Source organism: Triturus cristatus, chromosome 1_2 (genome assembly GCF_964204655.1).
Source record: "Triturus cristatus chromosome 1_2, aTriCri1.1, whole genome shotgun sequence".
Classification (NCBI taxonomy): Eukaryota; Metazoa; Chordata; class Amphibia; order Caudata; family Salamandridae; genus Triturus; species Triturus cristatus.
The window spans coordinates 1,074,750,604-1,074,773,057 of record NC_140580.1 but is presented as its reverse complement, the minus strand read 5'-3'; positions in this window follow the sequence as shown (position 1 = coordinate 1,074,773,057).

Here is a 22,454-nt window from a genome sequence, read left to right as displayed (position 1 = left end):
TTGTACATAACAGTCTCTACAGTGAATTACATCAGCTTTCTCAAGCACTGCCTCTCACTTGCGTACCAGAGAATGCAGCTTCTCATAAGTTGATATAACACAAAACTATACATCAGTAATAATGCGGCATCGTCATTTCTAGCTAAACTTGGATGGGAAATGAACGAGTCTTACCTTCTAAGGATATGGCATGGTCGCCTCTCCTCTCATGGGCCACCTGAGCCGGGGTGGCGAGTTGCAGGTCTGCCCCGCTCCGCGCCGAGCCAAGTCTGTTTATCAGCTAGAGGGAATCAGGGCACACTCATTGAAACCCGAGTCACTGCATAGCAACATGCCTCTCCCTGATCCACTGCACCACCAATGACAGGCACACTCCAGGAGCACCCCTAAAACCCACCTGTGCCCATCATGTGCTCTCCGCAGCGGACCTCAAACCAAGTCATAGCATCTAGAAGCCGGCTTGAGGTTGAGTGCTTAAACGAAAGACGCATTAGGTAAAACTCTTCAAGCACCGTCAATTCCACTGTTAATAGTAATTCGAACAGAAAGACGAGTCCACGTCTTTCTCGCAAACAACACCATGCCTCCTTGAAATCAATTTGTTCTGCGTCAAACAAAATGCAGACCACACCGAGTGATCGCACAGGGAGCAGCTGTCACATTCACACGTTTTTTATTTAAATTGCAAGACATGTTTTGCAGTGTGCAGGCAGCGCTCAGTGTAATGTTAATACTTCTAAGGCCAGAACACTATGTGAAGGGTTAAACAAACATGGTGGAGAAGCCCCATCTCAGAGCGGAGAGACCCCCGGTCTGGGATCGACCCCAAGTACACCACGGATGGGATTTTTTGTCTTTGTAAGACACTCAAGCAGGAAATAATATTTAATGGCGACAGGCTATGTAGTCTACCATCCGATGCTTTTTTGAGCCCAGGGACAAACCTCCTGCAATGCCCTGGGCTGTCTGCCCTGCCACAAGTGTCAACTTCATGCTAATGATTAAGTTAGCTCGATAGTTCTGGGGAGTAAAGCCAGCTGAGGGTGCACTTTCACCGACGCAGCTACCATTTGAAGGGCCCCCTGTTCTCACCCACACACCGCCTGAGCTCACTCCTGCTGTCCGGCTGGGCCGCTCTGCCTTGCATCCACACAGCCTCGCTCTTTACTGCGTAATCAAATCACAGAGCTGGCTGGCAGCTTATGTAGCAGGGCCTATGTGAGGGGAACGGAGCGAGAGGAGGGAGGAGAGTCAGAATCTTCAGTCCGCTGGAGGAAGAGAGTGTAGGGAGAAGTTGAGCCCACAATATATTTTGTTTAAAGGCACAATCATGAAAGAATTTTTTTATAAAATAAATAACACGAACCTATGGCCTGAAAAATGCGAAAACTCTTCTGCTCGTGACAGCTCATGAGACGAGGCTAGGTCCACGAGTCGGTTTCTCTGCTCTGGAACACTAATGGGTGATGCACTGGAGCTCAAAAGCCTCACCCAAAGTGCTACCAAAGGGGATGATGGACAGAGAGCTTGAGCAAATCAAACACTCACCCCCAGTCAACTGATCTGGGTTTAATCCATCATCATTCTTTAGCTCACTCCACCACCCCAGTTCAGACATGGCCATATGCAAATCAGTCTGACCCTGTGCCTCATGGGAACAGTCCAGCCCGAACTGCCAAGCCATGTCTTCCCTGGACCGGAAACAAGCATCCTAGGACCGGTTACGGGTTCATAACCCTCATCAGCCAGGCTATCTTGAATCCAGTGGCAAAGTGAGCAAGGGACCCACGTCTGGGTATACCCTGCCAACTTAGGGCGAACAAAGCGATACCAAAGGGGATGATGGACAGAGCGCTTGAGCAAATCAAACACTCACCCCCAGTCAATTGATCTGGGTTTAATCCATCATCATTCTTTAGCTCACTCCACCACCCCAGTTCAGACATGGCCATATGCAAATCAGTCTGACCCTGTGCCTCATGGGAACAGTCCAGCCCGAACTGCCAAGCCATGTCTTCCCTGGACCGGAAACAAGCATCCTAGGACCGGTTACGGGTTCATAACCCTCATCAGCCAGGCTATCTTGAATCCAGTGGCAAAGTGAGCAAGGGACCCACGTCTGGGTATACCCTGCCAACTTAGGGCGAACAAAGCGATACCAAAGGGGATGATGGACAGAGCGCTTGAGCAAATTAAACACTCACCCCCAGTCAATTGATCTGGGTTTAATCCATCATCATTCTTTAGCTCACTCCACCACCCCAGTTCAGACATGGCCATATGCAAATCAGTCTGACCCTGTGCCTCATGGGAACAGTCCAGCCCGAACTGCCAAGCCATGTCTTCCCTGGACCGGAAACAAGCATCCTAGGACCGGTTTCGTGTTCATAACCCTCATCAGCCAGGCTATCTTGAATCCAGTGGCAAAGAGAGCAAGGGACCCACGTCTGGGCATACCCTGCCAACTTAGGGCGAACAAAGCGATACCAAAGGGGATGATGGACGGAGCGCTTGAGCAAATCAAACACTCACCCCCAGTCAATTGATCTGGGTTTAATCCATCATCATTCTTTAGCTCACTCCACCACCCCAGTTCAGACATGGCCATATGCAAATCAGTCTGACCCTGTGCCTCATGGGAACAGTCCAGCCCGAACTGCCAAGCCATGTCTTCCCTGGACCGGAAACAAGCATCCTAGAACCGGTTTCGGGTTCATAACCCTCATCAGCCAGGCTATCTTGAATCCAGTGGCAAAGTGAGCAAGGGACCCACGTCTGGGCATACACTGCCAACTTAGGGCAAACAAAGCGATACCAAAGGGGATGATGGACGGAGCGCTTGAGCAAATCAAATACTCACCCCCAGTCAACTGATCTGGGTTTAATCCATCATCATTCTTTAGCTCACTCCACCACCCCAGTTCAGACATAGCCATATGCAAATCAGTCTGAACCTGTGCCTCATGGGAACAGTCCAGCCCGAACTGCCAAGCCATGTCTTCCCTGGACCGGAAACAAGCATCCTAGGACCGGTTTCAGGTTCATAACCCTCATCAGCCAGGCTATCTTGAATCCAGTGGCAAAGTGAACAAGGGACCCACGTCTGGGCATACCCTGCCAACTTAGGGCAAACAAAGCGATACCAAAGGGGATGATGGACGGAGCGCTTGAGCAAATCAAACACTCACCCCCAGTCAACTGATCTGGGTTTAATCCATCATCATTCTTAAGTTCACTCCACCACCCGAGTTCAGACATGGCCATATGCAAATCAGTGTGACCCTGTGCCTCATGGGAACAGTCCAGCCCGAACTGCCAAGCCATGTCTTCCCTGGACCGGAAGCAAGCATCCTAAGACCGGTTTCAGTTTCATAACCCTCATCAGCCAGGCTATCTTGAATCCAGTGGCAAAGTGAACAAGGGACCCACGTCTGGGCATACCCTGCCAACTTAGGGCGAACAAAGCGATACCAAAGGGGATGATGGACGGAGCGCTTGAGCAAATCAAACACTCACCCCCAGTCAACTGATCTGGGTTTAATCCATCATCATTCTTTAGCTCACTCCACCACCCCAGTTCAGACATGGCCATATGCAATTCAGTCTGACCCTGTGCCTCATGGGAACAGTTCAGCCCGAACTGCCAATCCATGTCTTCCCTGGACCGGAAACAAGCATCCTAGGACCGGTTTCGGGTTCATAACCCTCATCAGCCAGGCTATCTTGAATCCAGTGGCAAAGTGAGCAAGGGACCCACGTCTGGCCATACCCTTCTAACTTAGGGCGAACAAAGCGATACCAATGGGGATGATGGACGGAGCGCTTGAGCAAATCAAACACTCAACCCCAGTCAACTGCTTGGTTCCAGTCCAGGGAGGACCTGGCTTGGCAGTTCGGGCTGGACTGTTCCCATGAGGCACAGGGTCAAGACTGATTTGCATATGGCTGGGTTCAAACTGGAATGGCATGGAGAGCAAAAAAACGATGGATTTAGGCACAGATCTCTGTACTGGGGTGAATTTACGACTTTGTTCTGCATTCTGTCCATCAACTGTTGTTTTTGCATTTGTCACCCGAGTGGGACGGGTATACTCAGACGTGAGTCCCGTGCTCTCCATGCCACTGGAATCAAGCTATCCTGGCTGAGGAGGGGTGAAACCCCGAAACCGGTCCTAGGATGCTTGGTTCCAGTCCAGGGAGGACCTGGCTTGGCAGTTCGGGCTGGACTGTACCCATGAGGCACAGGGTCAAGACTGATTTGCATATGGCTGGGTTCAAACTGGAATGGCATGGTGAGCAAAAAAACTATGGATTTAGGCCCAGATCTCTGTACTGGGGTGAATATATGACATTGTTCTGCATTCTGTCCATCAACTGTTGTTTTTGCATTTGTCACTCAAAGTGCAGCACGGGAAGCAGCCACCTCGAGTCTGCGCAGACTCAATTTCTTGGCTTTCCGTATGTTTGCAGCCTCTACCACGCCGTTTCCCAATTCGTCACAGTGACGAGTTGGGAAAGGATGGGGTGACCATATTCTGCACTCCCTGATTGACGTGAAGCATCGGCACTATAGGGCTTCACTGTAAGACGCCCGGGGCTAATTTTATCCCCACGGCACCGGGGATGGAGACTGGTCTGCAAGCCTATGTCTTTGCCGAGCTGATGACATCACAGACCTCAGGGCTGTGAGATCGTCAGCCGGCAAACACTGTAGACTTTGCTCTCTCAGCGTCAGCGTCACTGCAGACTGCACTTTCATCGCACAGTGAATGGCAGGCAGTGTGCCGCAGCCCCGGCCCTGAAAAAAGAAACTAATGATGCGTGTTTAGGCTGTCACTGTCTGTGTGCATTTTGTGAAGATAAATCACTTTGCCTTTATATTGGCAGTGCCAGCTGAAGTAAAGGGGGCGGAGCCCCGTCACCCTCAACGAGAAACCGCCACTGGCCCCTGGGATTCACCAGCTTCTGCAATGCATTTGGTTTGACGCATGGACAGTGAAAAATGAGAGTAATCTCCCCATCCTGAAGGACAATCTTGACCCTGTAATCCACACAATGATCATCCCATCACACTCCCTTCTGCCTTGTAGAAGCTTCAAGCTACCAGAAAGTCTGGTTGTTAGGCAACTATTCAATTACATAGAAAAAAACTACTTTTTTTATCCCAGCCAGGTAAATTTCTGACTGGGACATTGAACTGAAACAGTGTTAGTCATCACCTTGAATGATAACAGACCCGTCCTTGGCAATAAAGATTCAACAGGAGTAATTCTGTAGGGCATCCACCAATTTTAAAACCATAGATCTTGGAGATGATTACCCAATGACTAGCTGAAATAGTGGTCTGGGCATGGTGCTGAATTGGTTGCAGTCATTCTTAGAGGTCAGGTTTCAGTGCCTTCTGCTCCCTCTCTTCAGGTGAGCCTAGTTGGCTGAGCTCCTCATTAGCATAACTACTGTTTAACATCTAAGTCTGACCTCTCTTTGACCGAATTTCATCATTTGGATGCCAGGATGTGTCCTATGTCTAGGATGCCCAGGTCATTGCCAGGCTGGATAAGCATGCTTCGTGGTTAGAGATTAGGCCGAAGGACTATTTGCACCAGTTCTTCAAGGGAAGGGCACAACTCCTTAAAGGACAATGCTGTAAACACTGAGCTGCCTAATCTTAAGAACAACATGAAACTGTGGTACAGTGGCTGGTGTCCTTCATGCATGGTAGACCCGTCCATGCCTGCCTCTAGAGTCAAGCCCTTTAACATCCTACTTCTTCAGCAAATATCTTTGAATGCACAGGTCAGGTGAAAGCTGTAACCAATGCAGGTGCTCCAGCGGAAAAGGGCAAATTTACATATCCTCCCTATGTCACAGACTCGTCACCATATTACTCAATCATACATTCATTCATTGGTGGGGCCCATAACACCAACACTCACACGTCTCACTCGAGTCTGCACACAGGAGGAAAAGAAGCGCTGGACACGTGGGGTGTACCTTGTTACCTATCGAGAGTAATTCCTTTACATTATATACATTATGTACATCTGCACCTATAGAATCCTAACTTTAACATCAAGGCACTCCACCACTTGGTCGATGGACCAATTAGTTGGACTGGTTGATGGTGATTTAGAACCAGTTAAAACACATTTAAAGTTTCAGAAACTTTCGGTTAACTTTCAATACCTTATTAAAGAATCACAAACTCATTTTTATTAATCAATGTTTAGTTTATCTAATTAATTCACTCTGTGTTAGCATATTCAGGATTACAGTTCAAATCAGATTTCTATTGAGCGATTTCCAACCTTTGATCTTGAACATAAATTGACATAACATTTATATTTACCTAAATTTGAATATTGGCTACCATTTCCAGAAGAACCCGTCAACCCACAGCAAAATCAAAATCCCTTCAGATGGAATCGTTCTTTTATAATCAAAGCGAAACCCAGGTAAGCCCAGGAAATCTCCCTCAGCACGACGCAGTCCCCACAATTTAGCCAAGGGACCATGCGATCGCGCCAACGAACCAACAATCCAGAAAATCGACCCTTCACACCAACAGCCACCAACGGGATAATGATACAGACCTTTTTTTCTCTTCTAAATTCTCCCCTTATATACCCTTTTTCTTCTTACTTTCAGGACAATGTGCAACAATTTAGCAGTAGAAAGTGTTCTGATTGGCTAAATCCTCTGAATTTGGTAAGTCTTTTCAATATTCCCAGGTTTGCCTGTTTCCCATGAGACCGGGCATGACATCTCCCCAATTGTATTCTTTTCGTAGTTTCACAGGCGAAAGTTCCGAAGTAACAACATGTAAACCTTCTTGTACAGGTCGTTCATTGTCCCCTCAGTCATTCACACTAGTCTGGGTCTTGGCAGTCCTCCACGTTCCTATCCTTGACAAGGAACATTTCATTTCTCATCGGAGGTCGCCTGGAGATGTTCAGAGCCATCCGAGTCTGCGCAGTAGGCATCGCGCTCACATGACGGTGGCCACTTCCAAACTCCATTTTAAGTACTGCGGCCTAGTAGGCCCGAATGCCAACTTAAGCAAAAACAAACAGAACAGTAATTAATATATGGAAATGAAGATTCTAATGTTAAACCTGCACTAATCCCTATATATATTAGTATTTTCCTAGCTTGTAGCAACATTTACTGCAATAATACTCACCATTCTGCAGCACTGGAAGCACAAACCATCACAAAAGCAACATAAATCATGCAATTCTCTATTTCAACACATCCTACAGTTAGTTTGCCTACCGTAGTTAATTATTAGCCATGCAATTAGCATTTTAGTCCCATGTGTATCTTGTGTTTATTAAGGTGCAAGGGTTGACTAATTATAACACTTCGCACAATTAGTACGAGTCAATAGTTAGAATGGTTACGTAATTAATATTTCATGCAATTGTTACATCATAGTATCTCCCATCTCATCCTCTCTTGTTCTCTTGTACATGTTCTCTTTCCATTCTTCTAGTTCTATATCTCCTACTTCTCTTTCTCTTATTTCCTTCTCCTTTCTTTTCGCAACTTCTCTTTTTATTCCATTGTGTAATTTTCTTCTTTTTATACATACACACCCTAATCTTAAAATCAGTATCAGTATTACCCCACAAGTCAGTGGCATTAGTATTTTACCTACAAATGAGCTATCTAATTTTGTTAATAAACCCTTTATAGTAGAAAAGCCTTTACCAAGCTTCTCCCAAACACTTTCAACCTCCAATGGAACAATTTCCTCATGCAAATCAGTTATATTCTTGATGTATTTCTTTAAATTTTGGCTCTCGTCAGGAATATAGGTACAGCAATGTTGTACCTTCAGCATTCCACAGACTCCACCCTCTTTGGCTAATATAATATCAAGGGCAAGTCGATTTTGCATAATCTTGGCTCTCATGGCAGCCATTTCGATATTTACCATTAAGAACCCAACAGCTGTGCTTGTCGATAAGCGATCCACAACTGTAGACAATTTTCTAATTTTATGTGCATTCAGAGATATTCCAACGGCTGGTATCAGTTCTCCAAAAATATACCCTACAATTTCTGACCAACTCTCCCTCCTTCTACGTGTTAGTTGCCTATCTATTTCGTGCAAACCGTCCTCTCCCCTTCCCACATGAAATATTTTTGGGAAGACCAGGCCTAAGTAGCATGTACCATACCAGTGGTCCGGTAACCTATAATAAGCCCTGTTTCCACAGATGTAATATATTCCAGGGAATACCGGATCATTTCCTCCTTTAAATCCCCATCCTCCCATGATCTTATATACATCATGGCATTCACTTGCACCTACAAAATAATTATCATAAACAGTGTTATCTCTACTGATGCACAATTTGCCTCTCTGAGGCCAATCCAAAGCCATTGCAGGATTTGTTTCTCCCTTTAAATGGTTTTCCTTCTCAGCATCCCAAAATGTTGTTTCCATCTTTTCCCCGGATACCTTTCTTTGCATCTTAATTCTCCTCTCTTCTCCCATGTTCAAGAAAGTTTTCTCTTCTTTTTTCAGACTACAAGTAAGATTGTTCTTAAACACTTCTTCTAAGGTTAATTCTCTAGTTTCTAAGAAAAATTCACCTAAAGTTCTACCAGGAATCACCTTATTTAGTTCAGGAACTACAGGTACCTGCGAGAAAACGTTATCTACATCAGTATAATAATATTCTAATTTCCCTGTTCTATAGAACAAGCTTGCTAATACACTACATGTTATTCCATATGTCAAAGGAAGGTGATGATAGGTGACACCCTCTGACACCGATGCAGGTAACTGCATACAAACATAGCAATCTCTAACTTCCATAGTCTTTACATATTCATACAGTAACTTTGAAAAAACATTATTAGAAAAATCAGTTATAGACCTATCCTTATGGAAATCTGTTCTATCTACCAGTTTAGTCGCATGAGTATCATAAACCTCTTCTCTATTAGTCTTGTTCTAAGTGTGGTTTTCTACCCTTTCGAGTGTCACTTTAAACGAAATTGTTATTGCTAATAGGATCCATAGAAGCATTAGTAATCCTGTACAACAACAACACATCTTGCACCATCTTCAGAGAAACCCACATGTAGGTTTTCTACCTTCTGTGTTTGCCATTTCGGAAATGATCAGTGTCTTTTGACTTAGCCTCTTTTATTCACAAATTAATTTTTGTCTAAACCCAAGGCTTTTAAGTGCCTACTTGGTTCTTTCGGTTACGTGTCTTGTCCAGTATTTAAAATTCTCTGCATCTTTCTTTGTCAATTCAATCCGGGCATTGATCATCTTTGTCTCGTTTTTCACAGTCTTGATTCAGAACGTCCTGATCATCCGTCTCTTCTCTGATATCAGATAAGAAAACTCTCAGGATTTCCGAATCTTCTTCTTCTTCAACCACTTCCGGTACAGTCACTCCTAGACTTCCTTGGCTATCTGCTTCCTCTTGGATGTCAGGAAGTGCCACATACGTCCACTCTGGTGACTTGTACTTCTGGTTGGGTTTCTTGATTCTCTTCTCTCTTTTCAAATGTGCCTGATCAGTGTCTTCTGATTTCTCTTGACTAGACACTTCATTCACTTGTTCTGCGTTAGGAGATCTTACTCTAGTCAGTCGATATCTCAATCTCTTAAGTTTATTTGGCCAAATTTCCTCTTTCGACAGTCTTTTCAACCTGTTCCCCTTCTCACCTCGCTCTGTTTTCCAAGCTCTTTTCCTCAATATTCGTCCTCCTTGGCCTTCTCCTTCACTTTCTTCAGATTCTGTATCGGTTTGACTTTTACTTACTTTGGATTTTACTCTCAAGACTTCAGGTTCCCTATCTACGCTTTTCCCTCCTCGTGTTTCTTCCACGCAATCTTCCTGCTGACTAACTGTCCCTTCTTCTACCTGGATGTGTGTTGTCCCTACACCTCCTCGAGGGTCTTCCGCAATAACCTTACCCTCACTCTCTGTATCTTATTCATCACCTTCTATTTCTAGGATTTCAGGCGGAATTTCGCATGTGCTTGCACTTGGTGCTTCTTTATCAAGAATTTCTTGTTCAGTTTATTCAATATTCTCTTTTATCCTTTCTTGTATTTCCACCTGTTCAGTCTTTGACTCAGAGCTAGTGTCAGAAATTTCCAGTCGTCTCCTCAGTGGTATGTAACTTGGCTCAAGTCCGCCTCTACTGTTCTCTGGGTTTGCCTTGTTTTTGTTTTTCCTCTGATTCCGACTCAGAACTGGTATCAGACTCTTCCAAATACTCTTCCTCGGGGCGGTTTATAGGACTGGGGGTTCGAAGAGTATGACTAGCATGAATCCAATTCTTTACCTTGGCATACTTCACACCGGTTGTCGTGGTCAGAATCACTTGATGTGGTTTCCCTCAGCGTGGGACCAGACAATTTCTCCTTCTGTGCATTTTGATTCACACCCAGTCCCCAGGACTCAAATTATGAGCTAGCTTCTTTTCAAGGGTGGTTGCATCCAGTCCAAACTGATGAAACACAGAATGAACGAAATCAGCCAACCCCTTGCAATAATCCAAAATGAAGTCATCAGATATAGGCAGTAGTCTGTTGACAGGAATGAAAACATGTCTCATTGCTCTACCCATAACAATTTCATGGGGGCTCAGGCCAGTGTTCCTATCAGGAATAGACCTAATAGTCACGAGCACCAGAGGCAAGACATCTGGCCATTTTAGACCTGTGGCCAAACACATTTTCTACAATGTGTTTTTAATGGTGCCATTCATTTGTTCCACTACTCCAGAAGCCTCTGGACGATAGGCACAATGTAGTTTCTGTTGCACACTCAATGCCTCACAAATCAATCTTATAATTTCATTCTGAAAATGCTTTTCTCTATCTGACTCAATCGTTACAGGGAAACCAAATCTAGGAATGAACTCTCTCAATAGGAGTTTCGCTACACTAACTCCTACTAGTCGGGTAAGCTTCCACCCAACGTGAAAACAGGCAGACAACTACTAGGACATATCTTAGCCGATTACACGGGGGCATTCATTTCAATTAAATCAGTCTGCATTCTGGTGAAAGGACCTCCCTCCCGTCCTATGGTCCCCAAACTCACCACTGTTTTCCTTCCTGGATTATATTGCTGACATATAAGGCATCTTTGACAAAGGCTCTCAGCTACAAGCCGGAACTTGGCGTTATACCAGGTCTGTTTGAAAAGTCTAATCATGGCATCCCTACCTACATGTGCCTGTCCGTGGTACATCCGTGCCATGGTAGAGATCATGCTATCAGGCATTACTGGTCTTCCATCACGATAAACCCAAACCTTGTCTACCTCGCGTGGTGCACATCCTGATTTTATCCACTGTTTCTTCTCCTCCTCTCCTGCCTCTTCCTGTAACTGCCTCACCTCATCCCAGGTATTTACAGTGTTAGTAAAAAGCAAGGGATATGAGTTTATTTCCTCTTCCCGGTTCCAATTCAATGAGTTTTGTTTCCGTGCACAATACTGCGCTATGTCATTCGCAAATTAATTGCCCGCAGACACATAGTCTGTACCCTTTGAGTGGGCTGCACATTTTACAACTGCAATTTGCTTAGGCAGCTGTATTACCTCAAGCAATTTTACAACCACTTCAGCATTCCTGATCGGAGTTCCACTCGACGTCAAGAACCCTCTTTGATACCAAATCTGTCCAAAATCATGCACCACTCCAAATCCATACTGACTATCGGTAACCACAGTGACTCGCAGATTCTTTCCCAACTTACACGCTCTGGTCAATGCAAACAATTCAGCAACCTGAGCTGATTTTACTCCTTTCAGGCAAGATGCTTCCAACACAGCCGCTACAGTACATACTGCATACGCAGCACTCAGAATTCCTTCTTCAGTTCTCAGACATGGCCCATCCACAAACATCACATAGTCACTTTCTTTCAAAGGCACATCTTTTATGTCAGGACGCGGCTTAATGCAAAAATCAAGCGCACTTCCAAACAATCGTGATCCACGTCATCCTTCACTTCCACATTCACAGCATCAGGTAGCAATGTTGATGGATTTACATTAAGGCACCTCACAAGGCTCACATTTGTAGCACCCAGAATGACCTTTTCATATTTCGTTAGACGACTATGCGTCATAAACTGTGTGCGGCTTCTTGTCAAACGAATTGCAACATCATGGGGTACAAACACTCTCACAGGATATCCCATCACAATTCCTTTACTCTGCTCCAAACTCTTACAGGTAGCAGCTACTGCTTTCAAACAACCAGGCAAAGCTACGGCTACAGGATGTAATACAGCTGAGAACTATGCAACCGGTCGTCTTAATTTTCCATGCCTCTGTACTAACACAGAGAGTGCACATCCATCTCTCTCACTACAATATAGCTCAAATTCTTTTTCGTAATCAGTCATTCCAAGAGCTGGTGCTTCACACAAGCAGTCTCTCAGTTGCCTAAAAGCCTTCATCTCCTCTTTATTTAGTTCAAGGGGGTCTTTCACATCACTTTTTGTCAAGCGCACCAAGGGTTTTGCAATCAGTGAAAAGTTGCTGATTCACTGGCGACAATATCCCACCATTCCAAGAAACATTCTCACTTCTCTCTGAGTCATTGGTGCTCTCATTCCTTTTATTATCCTAATCCTGTCTGCAGTCACTTTCCTCAGGCCTTTCTCAATATTGTGACCTAAATATTGTACTTCCTTTTTACAGAATTGTAATTTCGATGGGGATACCTTAAGTCCTCCATCCGCCAAATGATTCAACAACGCAACTGTGTCCACCACACATGCGACTTCGATGCCACCAATAGGTCATCAATGTATTGCATGAGTACTGAACTTTCGGGCATTTTCAAATCTTCCAAGGACTTCTTTAGAATCTGATTAAATATCGATGGACTTTCTGTATACCCCTGTGGGATACGGCAATATGCCAAAGTACGTTCGCCGAACCGGAACACAAAAATTTGTTGGCTATCGGGGTGCAATGGGATAGAAAAGAAAGCATGAAACAGGTCGATGACTGTGTACCATTCCGCATCATGGGGAATCTGATATAGGATTACCAAAGGGTTCGGTACAATGGGACAGCAGGGTACAACAACTTTATTCACCTTTCTCAAATCTTGCACTATCCTGAAAGTTCCGTTAGGCTTCTTTAAACCCATGATTGGTGAATTACATGGGCTACTCATTATTTCTCTCAAAAGTCCCTGTTCAATCATCTTGTCTATTACGGGGGTCACTCCTGTAATTATTTCTGGTGTCAATTTATACTGGGGAATATTTGGGTAGCTTACTCCTTCTTTTACAGTTATTTTCACAGGGTCTACTCTTTTCATCAATCCCATATCTTCTCCTGTCAAATCCCATACCTCTGGTTTCGTTTTCTTCAATTCCTGAGGCAATTCTTCCAGATCAAATACAACAAATGCCTCAGTAATTTCGGGTTCCAAATTTGCCATTTTCATTCTATACAGTACATCCTCATCAGGATGTTTCAAAGGCTATGCCATCAGGGGTACAGAAGATAGTGCAATTCATTTTGCACAACAAATCTGTCCCTAACAGATTCACGGAGCTAGTATCACACACGACAAATCGATGCACGTCGGTGAATTTCCCTATTTTAACTTTAACAGGATCAGTAAGATAAGTTTTTATCTGTCTGTTTGAGACTCCTACTACTTGGATTGTGTCACCAGAGAGAGGAAGATTTTTAACGTCAGCTGATCTAACAGTTGAACGAGTAGCACCAGTATCTACTAGGAAAGTAATTTTTTCATCATTTACCTTTCTATCCACAAAGGGTCCTGTCTGTTCTACCTCTAGAGTTGTGCCAAGTACGCACTCCTCTTCCTCTCCTAGGCACCGTCAATAACTCTCTTCTGACTCGCTCTCATCGCGCTGCAGCCAATACTGCGAAACAGCACTAGCGCGCGGTAGCTTCGTTACCTGTTCCTCGGTGTAGAATCCTGTCTCATTACTGTATCTCTGAGGATTTATGCTCTGTGGAAAAGGTGGCTTTGGCACCTGACGCTGTTGCGTAATAACCTGCTGTTGTCGCGGCGGTTGACAACTCACCTCATTCTGCACCTGTGGATTCAATGATGCATTATCACGATTAGCACTCAGGGGCAATTTACACTCGGATTTCCAATGCCCTAATTCTCCGCAATTATGACATGGCCATTTCTTTTTTTCTTCCTCTAAGCTGATTTGTCCCTTTCCCTTTCCAATAATAGGCTTTTGTCTAACTTGGCCCATGCCATTAGCTTGCTCAATCAACTGGGCTTCTTGCCTCTCCGCTACCTTAACTTGTGCCCACATTGCCTTCTCTTTCAGTTTGCGTTGTTTTGCTTCGATTTCATCACTAAAATGTTTTGCATGTCGTAACACTTCATCTATCTTTTTATTTTGCCAATCCACTGTATGTTGTTGATCATTTCGCTTACATCAGGTCTTAAACCATAAACAAATCGATATACAAAATGACTCAAATCCTTCTTACTCAATTTCTCATCACCACTGTATTGCTGAAAAGCTAAGAGTAACCTTTCATATTAGGCGTGAACAGATTCTTTAACCTCCTGGTGAGTTCTATCAATTTTTACCCAATCGCTTTCCTTAGGCGGCACTTTATTTTTCAAAAAAGTAATTACCTGTTCATATTTTCTCATTACCTCCGGATCAGGGGCTCCCGTCTTAGGCTCCCTAGGGTACTCTTGAGTTGGCCAACCTACTGTAATTTTACATTCTGCCCATAAATCTGCAGGTACAATTATATCAAAAAGACCATTCAGATCTATCCACAGCACTTTTGATAATTTAACAAACCTTCCCACCTGTCGATACCACTCAACGGTTTTTTCTCTTAACCTCAGGAAATCATTGGTAAATGACAAAGGGGCATATGCATCAACATTAGCATTTGCGATTCCTTATTAGCGAAAAATAAGGAATCGCTAATAAGGAATAGCAAAAGGCTATGCATGTAGGAATCGCTATTCAAATAGCGATTCCTTAACATTCCTTATTACCGAATCGGTAATACCGAATCGGTAATAAGGAATACCTACCCATTCATTCCTATGGGCTTGGAGGCCCATGGGAATGAATGTAAAGCCATTCTGTATTAGCGATTCGGTATTACCGAATCGCTAATAGCGGGAGCACTTTCAAGGGTGCCAGGGTGTCAAAAGGACACCCTGTTGCACCCCTGAAAATGATATGTGCACATATGTTGCACACACACATGCTCTAAGGGCATGTGTGTGCGCAACATGAAACTTTGAAAAATGCACAAAAGTGCATTTTTCAAAGTTTTTGCAAATTACCATGCAGTTCATCTTCATGGTAATTTGCTCCCCTTATTAGCGAAATCGCTAATTTTTTAACTTTGATGCATTGCATTTAAGGAATCTCACTTTGGGATTCCTTAAATGCAATCGCTATTTAAGGAATCGGTATTTAAGGAATCCCTATTTAAAGAATCGCTATTTAAGGATTCCTTAAATACCGATTTCTGCTTTTGGGTTGATGCATTGGGATTGGGTATTTTTTACTTAATACCGGGAGCTAATAAGGAATCGGTATTTTACCGACTGGATTTTGGCTTGATGCATAAGGGTGTAAATGTCCTGTCTAGTCCAGGGAACATGTACATAACCCCCTTCTGGGATTTCCCTCATGGGACATTCAGTTACTACTGTCTCTTTTTCTCTTATCGGAAATGCCGAAAAGGTCTTGTCTGTCGTATCCTCTCCCTTTCGAAACCACCTACCTTTCCACCTATCTACATCACCTCATTTCCTTAACAAGGCAATCAGTACTTTAATTTGAGTCAATCTCCCTGCAGTATTCAGATTTTCAATATCTTTCTCAGAAAAATCCACTCTATATGGTTTCTGTAATGATCTTATTTTCTCAAAGTCAATCCCCATTTCACTCGCTGTCTCTTCAAGTTTCTCATGCAAACTTCTCGCTCTCCAAGTTATACTTTTGCAGAGAAACATCAGCTCCTCGTCCTGATATGTTTTAATTTTTCAGTTGGAATAGTCCCTACTATTAATTCTTCCAAGGTTATTTTTAATTTTGCCACATCTAAAGGTTGAGGTTCTGTATCTTTTCGCTGTAAACTCCTTAACCAATCGCTTAATTCTTCAGAAGTGGGACCTACAGGGATTGTTTGACTTCTTATTCTCTCCGCATTTCTCTCTGGGGTTTCTGTTGCCGAATCTGTTGTCATCAGCGTCTTACTTGCTGGACTTTGATTTATAGTCAGATTTTTAGGAGTACTTAACCCTGATGTTCCTGCCATTTTTCCCCATGCATTTCCTCCAGATCCACTTCTTTCTGTCTCGATTTGTTTATTACTATTGTAGGGAACTGTTAAACAATGCTCACTATCTTTCTGTTTATCAAAGACAGGCATCACTGGCCCTATAGTTACAGGTACAGTTACTGCTTCCATATTTTTGGTTAATTCTCTAATTTTCTCAGTTAATTCCAGAGTAGTTCTAGCTAGTTCAGCCGAATTTTCATTTCCCGTCCTGACAGGTTGTACCATTTCAGAGTCTCTAAATGGATTATTTTTCCCTAAATCAGGTGGCGTTTGCTCAAAATGTTTATTTAGCAGGGTTTCTTTTGCCGGCGCACTTGGCGTCAGCAACGTAGAATTTGGTTGATCCGGGGGAGGACTTTTATAAAACATGTCCTCTAGCACTTCATCCTCCAATTCATTTACACCATACTTATAACCTTCTGACCCTGTATTGTTTCTCTTTTCTGTACACTTTCTGCCACTTGTCTCTTCATTATTTCTCAAAGGAAACATACCATCAGTTATGTTTGTTTTCCGCCATCTTCTCATTCGATCCTCATGACTTTCCTGACCACAATGTCTACCAAACATGTAATTATACCTTCTTCCACTCCGATGCCGTTCCCTTTCATACATCTCTTCTTCCCACTCTGTCAAAGCCTCGAACTGAGTAGGTCTAGCTCTTGGTTCTAACCTCATCATTCTTTCTCTTAAGTTCCTTAATACAGCTAAACTAAATGAACCACTTTCTAGAAACGCTAGGACTCCATCTTCTTTTGTATATTTTGCCCAATTCTCTAGCCAAATACATGTATGGTACCCATATTTCGCTACCATATAAGATGCAGGTGATTTCGGTGGAGGAAGTATTTGTCCTTCCCTAGTCATAATCGGCTTATCCTTTTTAAATAGATTTTTTAATTTTCCCAAACCATGATTTTTTTCTCTTTCTCAGGTGGATCGTAGTACATCGTTTTTATTTTTCCCTAGTTCTGAATCACTAAACTTTTCAAATCACTTCTCTTGCGACTATTCCGTATGCTGTCCAATCCCAGCGCGACTCACACTAACGCACCAATCCGGAGCGTCTACATCACTCCTGAAGTTGTCCATTCCCAGTGCGACTCACACTAATGCACCAATCCTGTGCGTCTACGTCACACTGGCAAATCTCCACTCCTAGCGCATCTCACACCAACGCACCAATCCGTGAAATCTTCGTCTCTCCATGGCTGGCCAATCCCAGCGCGGTCTTTCTGACGTCAGCATTTCTCTCTACTCCTGCTCCTGCTGACCCCTCCCTTACAAAATTTATCGGCAAACTTTTCTTACGTTTTCTTTAATCAAAATCTGTTAGTAACGAGATAAAAACACCACCATTGTCTGTTTCACTAAACCAAAGAGATAGTTTTGTTCATTTACACAAGAATTCTGTATTTCCAATAGGCAGCGCTTACCTCTACCCTACCACAGAATTATTCAGTTTTGCCGATAAAATAGCACTTCCCTCTTCCTTACCCTTCTAACAACCAAAAAGGCTAACCGTTTCTCTGGGGATAAATTACATGTGGAGACTACACTGCTCCTGAGAATTAAGGTCAGAATGCTTTATCTCCAGAATGGAGTGGACTACTGAAGACACTGCGCACCCTGGTCTGCCAGACTTTTTTCTGACCACCGTACAGTAAGTACTAAGATTTTCTGTGAGGGACGTTGTGCAATCTTCAGAAGATCACTGGCGCTCTACGAGAAACACATTGGCTTGTTGTAGAACAGAGGACAGTTCAGATGCCTGCTTGGTTCACAAATCTTTTTGTGGTCGGTGTAGTCTAATATTTTCCAATTTTCTTTCTCCTTGAATGCCAGCTTGACCTCTGCTTTTAGAAGACAAGCCCACACTTCGTCACTCTTTTAGATTTATAGCTACAACATTGTGCAACCAGCCACCCCTGGAACTTAGGAAAACTGGCAATCACCTGGTTTTCAGAACTGCGGACAGGCTTTTATTCTGTTTTCAGATGTTCTTAGTTCTTCGGACCTCATCACCATTGTAGTGTCGTCATGCCTGGCCCCGGCGTGCGACGTCAGGACCAGGCACGGCAGAAACGGGAAGTGAGGGCATAGAAGATATAGAATAAAGACGTGTGTAACCTGCCTGCCTGTCTGTCTCCTTTATTTCCATGAGAGACACGAAAACTGGTGACGAGGGTGGGATCGGAAGGACCCACCAACCAGCGCGCATTTAAACGACGCGCTACGTTACCTGCTGTGAGGCTGATTACTGTCACCGACACCCGCTGTGCAGTGAACCACGTCTGAGTCGGGTGCATGCCGTCGGTGTCATCACAGCGAGCTCTGGCAGCCACCACGAGTCTGCACTAACCCCTGATAGAGCCTCGAGTGCAGCATCTAGCTGGGGTAAGCCTCATCACCACATGCTGTGCCTGTAGCCTGCACACGTCTGTCCTTGCTGGTGGCCATATTGAAGTCAGGCCCCATTGCATTGAAAGACCCTGCCACCATTCCGGCGGCTATCTTACAACCAGGCAAAGAAGAAATACTAATATTGCTGCAAATATAAGATAATGAGATAGTGCTCCTGAGCGTCATTGCTGCACGCTGCACCCTCACATTGCCAGATGCCCGCTCTAGATGCTCTGCTGAATTAGGAAGAGTAAACAGAATCACGTGCACGTCATCATGTCTGTGCCCCCAGACACCTCGCAGAATGCGCAACCAGGTCCGGTACTACTGGGGGTATTGTTCCTACCCCCTCCAGAACCCCTGATGCTAACATCTGGAAACAGCATGGGTCCAATATGGCAAAGCTGGTTGGAAGACTTCGAGGACTTCATGAAAGGGTCGCGAGTCGTGGACCCCAACCAACAACTTACCGCCTTGTGCAATCTGGTGGACAAAGACGTCGGCCAAATTATCAAAGAGCTACCACCGGCCACATCAGCCTCCTATCAAGATGTCAGAGAGGCGCTGAACAGAAAATCTCTCCACAAGCGAAACCTGGATTACGAAAGTTACACCTTCAATTTAGCGTCACAAGAAAAACATGAATCGATGGGTGATTTCATTACTTGCCTTAAACGCCTAGCTCGCTACTGCGAATTCGACAATTTCACCACCGAAGACATACTTCGCATACGGATCATAGAAGGGTGCCAGTCCGAATCTCTACGCCGTCGCCTGCTGAAGAAACACTACTCACTCGATGATATCGAAGAGCTCACGCGAATAAATGATCAAGCTGAAGAACATGCAAAGAAAATGAAAGCAGGCAAGACGGAGAAACGTGAACAAGCTTTTCGACTGCACTCCCAAACAGATTCACGTCGCCAGTCAGACTATAGAAACCGTCGAAATCCACGAGCCAAACTCGGCGAAACTCACAAGGAACACGACAAGGACTTAAATCGCATGTGTCACGCTCTTCTGAATGTCAACCTCACGCTCAACCGAGACAAATGTGAGTTTCATAAATCTACATTAAAATTCTACGGTCACATTTTCTCCAGTGACGGAATGCTACCTGATCCTGAAAAAGTGTCAGCCCTATCGGACACACCATGCCGCCGAGATGTCAGCGATGTACGATCCTTCCTGGGCATGGCCAGCTACTGTACCGTTACATCAAGGACTACGCTACCATCAGCTATCCTCTGCTGGAACTTACAAAACAAGGCCAAATCTTTCAATGGTCAGACAAATGTGAGCAAGCATTCAGCAAAATCAAAACAGCAGTAAGTTCTGCCATCAACCTGACATACTTTAACCCCCGCAAGAAAACTGAAATCACGGTTGACGCAAGCCCTGTAGGACTCGGAGCCATCTTAGCCCAATACGAAGACGAAGGAGATCAGTGACACATCGTAGCATACGCAAGTCGTAGTCTCACAGATACTGAGGGCCCGATTCACAGAACTAATTTAAGAAAAAATCCTAAACTTACTACCATTTTGGTATTCACAGAAGGCACTTACTCATTTTGGTATTCACAGAAGGCACTTACTCATTTCGGTATTCACAGAAGTTAGGAGTCCTAACTTTAGGACTCCTAAATGCCTTCTGTGAATACCGAAAGTCTTAAAATTAGGATTTTTCTCAGTTTAGGAGTCCTAAAGTAAGGACTCCTAACTTTACTACTACTACTAAAGTGAGAAAAATCCTAATTTTAAGGCTTTCGGTAGTCACAGAAGGCATTTAGGAGTCCTAAAGTTAGGAGTCCTAACTTTACTACTACTAAATTGAGAAAAATCCTAATTTTAAGACTTTCGGTATTCACAGAAGGCATTTAGGAGTCCTAAAGTTAGGAGTCCTAACTTTACTACTACTAAATTGAGAAAAATCCTAATTTTAAGACTTTTGGTATTCACAGAAGGCATTTAGGAGTCCTAAAGTTAGGAGTCCTAACTATACTACTACTAAACTGAGAAAAATCCTAATTTTAAGACTTTCGGTATTCACAGAAGGCATTAAAATTAGGATTTTTCTCAATTTAGTAGTAGTAAAGTTAGGACTCCTAACTTTAGGACTCCTAAATGCCTTCTGTGACTACCGAAAGCCTTAAAATTAGGATTTTTCTCACTTTAGTAGTAGTAAAGTTAGGAGTCCTTACTTTAGGACTCCTAAACTGAGAAAATCCTAATTTTAAGACTTTCGGTATTCACAGAAGGCATTTAGGAGTCCTAAAGTTAGGACTCCTAACTTCTGTGAATACCGAAGTGAGTAAGTGTCTTCTGTGAATACCAAAATGAGTAAGTGCCTTCTGTGAATACCAAAATGGTAGTAAGTTTAGGATTTTGTCTTAAGTTAGTTCTGTGTATCGGGCCCTTAGAGAGCTTACTCACAGGCAGAGCAGGAACAGGAACGGGAAGTGAGGTAGCCGGAAGGGCGGAGGGGTAGGCAGGAAGGGCATAGAAGATATAGAATATAGACATGTGTAAGCTGCCCGCCTGTCTGTCTCCTTTATTTCCATGAGAGACACGAAAACCATGTAGCCTTTGGCATTGTTGGTGTTGTTCATTCGTACGTATATAGCTCACAGTCTGCCATTCCTATGACATCCAAGCATCCACATTAACATTAATAATATAAAATAGAACACACAAATAGTGCTTATTTGCAACTGGTGTATGTGACTGGCTGCACTACGTATACGTTAGAAGCACAGCAGTGATACAAACTAACTATAGGTTGTCTTTCCTTTCTGGCTGCACAGTCCACAGTGTGTAATTCGCAGGGCTTTAAGTGGGCTGGGTGCTAAAGGCAGTTCTAAAAAGCAGGTGCTGAGACGGATTTTTTTGGGCTCTCTAATATTGCCCGCACCCTCTAAGTAAAAATAAATATTAACTTAACAGCAGTACCACCCATCACTGCCTTTGATGTGGTTTTAAAAGGACTTGTTATGGTTCTTTCACAGTCTCCTCATTTCAGAACTGAGATGCCGTTCTTGTTGCTTATTTATCTTATGCAACTAACAACCATTGACAAAGCCAATAGTCCTGGCTTGCTGTAAGTGTAATGTTACTTGTTGCATTATATATCTAGATGCAAAGGCAGAAGCAGCAAAATGCCAGTCGGGCAGCACACTATGCTAGGCAGAGATTTCTAACTTACGTGTTTAAGCCACGCCCTTAATAATATCGGCCACGTCGCTTTCAGAGACCCCCCCCCCTTTTTCATCCCACTTAAAGCCTTGGTAATTTATACTTACAAAAGATCTGTGACGACGGCATTGGAATCACCGTTCTCGTCAACACTCGCGCCTTCATCCATTAATGTGACAATAAAACCTAGTGAAGCGGTCAGAGATTCAACAATCTGAACCAAGAGAAAAAAACAGGTGTCTCTGTCTGGTCCCCTGCTTGTGGTAACCACTTTTTTAATCCTTATACTATTTACATATCGCCCTTTTCATGCGACCCCTTTTAGGCCCTCTGTGCCTCTTTTCTTCCATTTTGTAATCTCTGCCATCACGGCCGTTTTCCCCAGAAATTTCACTCGGCATGCCCTCCGCGCCATAATGTAAAAGACAAGCCTTTCACTCGCGGCACTTTACCTTCCACGTCGCTCCTGTTCCGACACTCCTGAGAGACGCCTCTCTCCTTCCCTTCCCGTCGTGCCCTCCGGATC